Source organism: Lucilia cuprina, chromosome 6, assembly GCF_022045245.1.
Source record: "Lucilia cuprina isolate Lc7/37 chromosome 6, ASM2204524v1, whole genome shotgun sequence".
In the NCBI taxonomy this organism is placed as follows: Eukaryota; Metazoa; Arthropoda; class Insecta; order Diptera; family Calliphoridae; genus Lucilia; species Lucilia cuprina.
The window spans coordinates 44,255,017-44,263,647 of NC_060954.1; positions in this window are offsets into that span (position 1 = coordinate 44,255,017).

Sequence of the window (8,631 nt, forward strand, 5' to 3'; positions counted from 1 at the left end):
GGTATACTTTAAGGTGGGTATTGGACCAATATTTTTGTATGTTACAAACATCAGCACAAACGTATAATACCCTCCCCACTATAGTGGTGTAGGGTATAACAAACAAAATGCTGAAACAACTGATTTTAATTAAAAGATTTTCCAGAGACTAAGCAAATAATTTTGTTCATAACCCACATTGACAGTAATTCGATTAATTTTATTCATACAGTATGTAAATACATACAATATAAAAGGCTAATTTATATAAACGACATACATACGTAGTATATATGTATATGTATATAGTAGATATAATAAAACTTTTAAATTAAGAAAAACATCATATTGTCAAATTAATTCCAATAATCAACGATTTATTGACAATAGACTGATTTTATCTAAAATAAGTTATATGAAGGATAGAGCCAATCATTGACCAATTTGGAAGATATATTTTAGATCTTATCAAACTTGTTAACGTAAAATATATACGCTAAATGGGTTGTGAACGCTAAAGTCTATTTTTGAAGGGTATATAAAAACTAAAACCGAATTATGCTCTTTTTTTGGTAAATAATTATACCCTACACGTCCGTTGGTCCGTCTGTCTATCTGTACGTTTGCCTCTCTGTCTGTCTGTCCGTCCATCCATGTATATTTTGAAATCAAACTACAGGTCGCAATTTTAAAGATAATTTAATGAAATTTGGCACACGATCTCCTATTGTCAAAGGGACTAAGCCTATTGAAAATTGTTAAGATCGGTGTAATATTTCATTTAGCCCCCCATAAAACTAAAGCCCCGAAGAGAGCTTGTAAACTTTGTAATCAAATTACAGGTCGCAATTGAAGGAAGGTAATTCAATGAAATTTGCTACATCATATTTTATTGTCTCCGGGATGAAGCCTTTTGAAAATGGTACAACTGCACTCCCGAGGAGGGCTTGTGAACTTTGTAATCAAATTACGGATCGCAATTTTGGAGATAATTCAATGAAATTTGGCACAGGATCTTTTATAGTTTCGTAGATGAAGGCTTTTGAATATAGTTAACATCGGTCCATTATTTCACCTAGACCCCATACAACTGAACCCGCCAAATGGGGCTTTTAAGTTCATGATTATGTTTCATATTCTCTTATCTCAAAAAAGTGCTGTAAAACCTAGTTCTATACTGGCCTTGATGACCCTCATGAATTTTATAATTATAGAGACTTATTTGCGCCTACCCCCTATAAAAAGCCTTCTTCTAAATTTGTCTAAAATATCCCAATTTTATTCAACAACAAATGACTTCAGTATATCCGAAGCAAGGTGCAATTCAACTTAATGCTTTTGTTATGAAAACAAAATTTATATTTTTGTAACAGGTGTAGGGTGTTATATGGTCGGCCTAGCCCCACTATAATACCTTATTTGTTTTGTGACAACTAACCCTTTCTCTAGTATAGATATTGATATTATAAGATTGACTTATAAGATATGTATATTATAACATTTATCTTCAAATTACTTTCCAAAAACATGACTTTAATTACAAACATTCCAAACAAAAAAATTATTCAATAAAACAAATACCTTAAATAATTACTACACGTTATTTATACTCAGCTAAATTTTATTTAGTGTTATAGTTAGTATCCTGAATATGTTCAAAAAAATAAGAAAATAACCCAAAACATATCCCCACACACAAAAACCACAATCCATTGATGTATTACAATTTAAGCATTTTAATATCAAACATATTTCTCAATACTCATCAATAATGAATTATATGGAATCCCAACAACAAATCAATTTACTAACTGTTTTGTATGAACATACAGGCACAAAAAAAATTGAAACGAAAATATATATAAAACCCACGTAATTTATCAATAATCCTTACTAAATAGTCGTGTGGTGGTGGCTCATCACAAATGTAACAAATCGTGCGCATCATTTTCCTAAAAAGCTGAAACATACAAAATGAAAAAAAAATACCTAAATCCAAATACAAGCAACATTCACATTTTATTGATTTAAAATAATAAATAATTACGCCTATTTCTACAAATCATTTAATCAACATTATTTGTAGGAGAACCGCACTATGAGCATAACAAATTATTGGGAACATCAAGTGAAAGACATATATTGGGTTATAACGAATCTTATGCACACAACACATAGCTTTATACAATCTGGAATGTCGATAGTTTGAACTAAAGTCTGGACTATATACCATAGTCTGGCCAACAGACTATAGACTATAGTCTGTACTATAGACTATAGTCTGTACTATAGACTATAGTCTGTACTATAGACTATAGTCTGTACTATAGACTATAGTCTATACTATAGACTATAGTCTGTACTATAGACTATAGTCTGTACTATATACTATAGTCTGTACTATATACTATAGTCTGTACTATATACTATAGTCTGTACTATAGACTATAGTCTGTACTATAGACTATAGTCTGTACTATAGACTATAGCCTGTACTATAGACTATAGTCTGTACTATAGACTATAGTCTGTACTATAGACTATAGTCTGTACTATAGACTATAGTCTGTACTATAGACTATAGTCTGTACTATAGACTATAGTCTGTACTATATACTATAGTCTTTATTATAGACTATAGTCTGTACTAAAGACTATAGTCTGTACTAAAGACTATAGTTTGTACTATTGACTATAGTTTGTACTATTGACTATAGTCTGTACTATAGACTATAGACTGTACTATAGACTATAGACTGTACTATAGACTATAGTCTGTACTATAGACTATAGTCTGTACTATAGACTATAGTCTGTACTATAGACTATAGTCTGTACTATAGACTATAGCCTGTACCATAGACTATAGTCTGTACTATAGACTATAGTCTGTACTATAGACTATAGTCTGTACTATAGACTATAGTCTGTACTATAGACTATAGTCTATACTATAGACTCTAGCCTGTACAAGAGACTAAACTATAGACTATAGTTTGGACTACAGTCTAGGCAATGTACTTATTTTTTGGGCTATGTATTACAGTTTGGACTAAGGCCTGAAGTGTAGACTGTTGCCTGGACTATAGATTCTAGTCTCTACCATAGGTTACAGTTTATACTATAGTCGGTACTATATACTATTTTTTGAACCATATACTATAGTGTGAAAAACAATCTGGTCTCAAGACCTTAGTTTGTGATAAAATCTGGACTATAGACTATAGCCTATACTATGTACTATAGTTTGGACTATAGACTACAGTTTGGACTATAGTTTGGACTACAGGCGTTACTGCAAACTATAGGCTATAGTCTGGACTATAGATCTTTTGATGTACTCAGGAGATAACAAATTTAATATATCGCCCTAATCACAGGTAGTTTAAGAAATTTTGTGATGTGCTTACTATTTTAGGTTTTCAAAACAATTCTTGTTGTTAAGAAACCGGTAACGGATGTGCCTCTGTACGCAAGTATTTGTATGTGTATTTGTAAAAACCTGTTTGGGTAAATGTTACACACATAGACTAAGCAACAAGCTAAACTAAACGATTAGTATTCATTTGATGTCTTGTGTATATTACTTTTTCTTGTATATGTGTGTTCCCTTTTTGATGTTTTTTCCTTCGATACGTTTTTGTTTGCTAGATTGGATTCGTTTCTAATGCGTATGAGAATTGAATATTCAGAACTCACCATTAGCAATCTAGAACAAAATTGTATGTGAAATTTAAAATAAACACACATTCACTATGATAGAAGAGCTAAAATTACAGTAAAAATGGATAATCAATGTGAAAAATTGAAATAGGTAAAATTATAAAGATGTTTACATTTTTTAGGACTTTAAGAAAGAAGTTTTCATTGTTTGTGGAATTTATATATGTATATACTTATGAGAATCGGTTAACATCAATGAAGGATCATTAGATAAGTACAAAACTAAAACTAAGAAACACTCAACGTTCTGTTGAACTATGACAAAGGATAACATAAGGCAAAAAGGAAAACACTTCATTATCATGCTTTATACATTCTTGAAAAAATAGCATGTTTTTAAACGTTTGAGTACCTTTTATATCTTATGTGTAAAACTAGGTAAAATTACTCTTTATATAGACTATAGACTAGACTATAGACTAGACCATAGACTAGACTATAGACTAGACTATAGACTAGACTGTAGACTAGACTGTAGACTAGACTGTAGACTAGACTATAGACTAGACTATAGACTAGGCTATAGACTAGAGTATAGACTAGACTATAGACTAGGCTATAGACTATACTATAGACTAGACTATAGACTAGACTATAGACTAGACTATAGACTAGACTATAGACTAGACTGTAGACTAGACTATAGACTAGACTATAGACTAGACTATAGACTAGACTATAGACTAGACTATAGACTAGACTATAGACTAGACTATAGACTAGACTATAGACTAGACTATTCACTAGACTATAGACTATTCTGTAGACTATTCAATTGACTATTCTTTAGCCTAGACTATAAACTTTTCTATAAACTATTCTTTAGTCTGGACTCTAGACTGGACTAAACTATTATATATTTTAAGTTATCATACATTGTTCTCTGTGTTGGTATAGAGTAGAGTAAAAATTTAAATATTGGGTGGCATGAAAACAATATAGACAATTTTAAATTAATTAATTGTTTTTAAAGTAAAATTTTAATAAAAACGAGTTGAAAAAATCCTAGATAACTAACAATCAACTATGAATAACACAGGTTTAAATAGAAAATAAATTTAATATCAAACATAAACATGAATTGCATTCTGCTTGTTATACATTTTTTTTTTTTGTCATTGTTCATTCCAATTTATAATCAAATAAATGACATGCCAAAATGCAATGACTTTATTTTTATAGTAATGTACAACATACCAAGGCTAACACATACCTTAAACTTATCAAGAAGTAGTTCCACATACCGGCTGGCATATTAATACAGATGTTCATTAATTACGTGGGTTGTGCAATGTTTGCTTTAAGAAAAATGTGCTATTTAATAGCCCAGCGAGGGGTTCATATCCTGGTTTATATACTGAGTCAAATAGTATTTTTTCTTTAGTTATTTAAATTTTTGCTATGCTAAAACTATTTAATATTTCCCATACGATTCTCCTGTTTACTTTAAAAGGACATACCATACAAGAGTACTTAAGGCTATAACCCTTGAATGGATAAATAACTTTAGGGATCAACAAGAAATGAAGCATACTGACAAAAAATGTACCAAACCAAAATAAGGAGTAAGAAGAGTAGAACAAAAATAAACAAGCTAAGAAAACAAGTTATTTTTCCAAAATAATCAGACATACAAGCAACAGTATGTTATTATTTTATATGTCTGTGTCTGTTCCATTACCAGAGAGAGATAAAGTGAGAGAGAGACAGAAAAATAAAAATAATTTTGATAGAAAATTGTCTGTTGGTATGTGTTTATGTGGTCAAAAGCCAACATTATGGTAACCATCAACAACTTCAATACATACAACTACAAACATCCTTGCACACACTCAGCTTTATTCGCATATACACTTCTTTCGAATTTTATGTACAAATTATAAACGATTTCTATTAAATGTTTATACTTATAGCCACAGGATATTTTTACTTTTCATTTTTCTTTCCTAACAATAAAAATAAATGTACAAAAAAAACTATAGAAAACTAGAGTAAAGCAAAGAGTATGCAACAGCAGACATTTAACAACATGTAAGAAAAGACTTGTCTTATGCCAAATTCTAACAATAGATACAACAGTAAAAGCGAAGAAGAAATATCATCAATATTGAGTTCAAAGAAAATGCTGAATTAAGAAGGACATCAAGATGTGTAGATTTTACTTTGGAAAACATATCCAGTTCAAGTGTTTTTCCATAAAAGTAAAAAGCAAGCTGACCAGATATTGATATAAGCAATAGTGCATATATTTCTACTATATTCTATTAATCCAGACAATAGACTAGACTTAATTCCACACTATAGACTATATTATATAGTACAGCTTATAAGCTACAACTCAGACCCGACTATAGCCCGATAGTCCAGACTAAAATTCATATAGCATAGTCTAGACTACTGTACAGTCTATAGTCTAGACTACTGTATCTAGAGTGTGGACTATAGCCTGTACTATAGTAATGTCTATAGTCCGGACTATAGTATAGTCTGTAGTCTGGACTATAGTATAGTCTAAAGTCTGGACTATAGTATAGTCTATAGTCTGGACTATAGTATAGTCTATAGTCTGGACTATAGTATAGTCTATAGTCTGGACTATAGTATAGTCTATAGTCTGGACTATAGTATAGTCTATAGTCTGGACTATAGTATAGTCTATAGTCTGGACTATAGTATAGTCTATAGTCTGGACTATAGTATAGTCTATAGTCTGGACTATAGTATAGTCTATAGTCTGGACTATAGCATAGTCAATAGTCTGGACTATAGCATAGTCAATAGTCTGGACTATAGTATAGTCTATAGTCTGGACTATTGTATAGTTTATAGTCTGGACTATAGTGTAGTTTATAGTCTGGACTATAGTGTTGTCTATAGTCTGGACTATAGTGTTGTCTATAGTCTGGACTATAGTGTTGTCTATAGTCTGGACTATAGTGTTGTCTATAGTCTGGACTATAGTATAGTATATAGTCTGGACTATAGTATTGTTTATAGTCTGGACTATAGTATTGTCTACTCTTCAGTTTAGTCAATTCGATGTATAGTAGGTGTAGGAATTCGATGTATTCTATAGTCTATAGCTTTTAATCTGCACCATGGTCTTATATACATATCTTACGGATTATTGTGGAGCCCATATTCTATCCTTTAGTCTTTTGAGTAGGTTCAAGACTTTGTTCTAAACTACAACCTAAACTAATATATAGTCTAAGCTAGATTAAAGTCATTAATATAGAATAGGGTCTAATTTGTATATAATCTGCAGTTAATTCTAATAAAAATACTACCACCTTAAAAGTTCGAAATAAAAATTAAGAAATAAACAAAAAAAGTAACTTATTTCAATGGATAAATGCCGCATCATTGAAAATTTATTACGTTTTCATGTTTAACCAGAAAATTGCTTCAATTCTCCAAACAACAATGGTAACTGTTATAACTACTAGTGCTATTACCGACGTTATACCATATTTAAACAATGCAAAATGATGAGTTACAATTTCTTTTGATATTATTTTTTTTTTCGATAGTCAAGCAGAAATACCTGCCAATAACCACTTGACCAAGTGAATTTATTTGTTTCGATTGATGTTTGTAAACTTAACAATTTTTATATGTATCCACTATAATCTTATTGCCCAGTAATTTATGCTACAGAAATTTTATGTTAATCATACATAAGAAAAACACAGGCATTCACAAACAAAATTTCCTTTTGAATGGTTGTATTGTCTGTGAGAATTCGCTTTAAAAAAGATTTATGTTCAACATCACTACAGTGGGGGAATGCAATTTTTGTGGATGTTTGAAACTTTTAATATTAACTTTTTTAATATAATAATAGATACACAATCTGTATTATATTCTATATGCATACATATGTACAAAATTTTAAAAGAAACAATTAATTATCTTTCAAGTATATTGAGGATGAGTCCATTAAATACATACTTCTTAAAAATAGTTGTGCCCATAAAGAAGAAAAGAATATATTTTTGTGGTGTAGGGTGTTATTAATTCGATCATGCAAATTAATACAAATTTCACGTGTTTACCATGTAATTCTTATCAGTATCATTCACAGAAACAAAGTGAAATATACGGTCCTAGCTAGTAAGTAAGTTAGATAGTAAGCTAGTCTGTTAGTTATTTAGTTAGTTAGGTAGTTAGGTAGTTAGGTAGTTAGGTACTTAGGTAGTTAGTTAGTTAGATAGTTAGATAGTTAGATAGTTAGGTAGTTAGATAGTTAGGTAGTTAGATAGATAGATAGATAGATAGATAGATAGATAGATAGATAGATAGATAGATAGATAGATAGATAGATAGATAGATAGATAGATAGATAGATAGATAGACTAGACTATAGACTAGACTATTCACTAGACTATAGACTATTCTGTAGACTATTCAATTGACTATTCTTTAGCCTAGACTATAAACTTTTCTATAAACTATTCTTTAGTCTGGACTCTAGACTGGACTAAACTATTATATATTTTAAGTTATCATACATTGTTCTCTGTGTTGGTATAGAGTAGAGTAAAAATTTAAATATTGGGTGGCATGAAAACAATATAGACAATTTTAAATTAATTAATTGTTTTTAAAGTAAAATTTTAATAAAAACGAGTTGAAAAAATCCTAGATAACTAACAATCAACTATGAATAACACAGGTTTAAATAGAAAATAAATTTAATATCAAACATAAACATGAATTGCATTCTGCTTGTTATACATTTTTTTTTTTTGTCATTGTTCATTCCAATTTATAATCAAATAAATGACATGCCAAAATGCAATGACTTTATTTTTATAGTAATGTACAACATACCAAGGCTAACACATACCTTAAACTTATCAAGAAGTAGTTCCACATACCGGCTGGCATATTAATACAGATGTTCATTAATTACGTGGGTTGTGC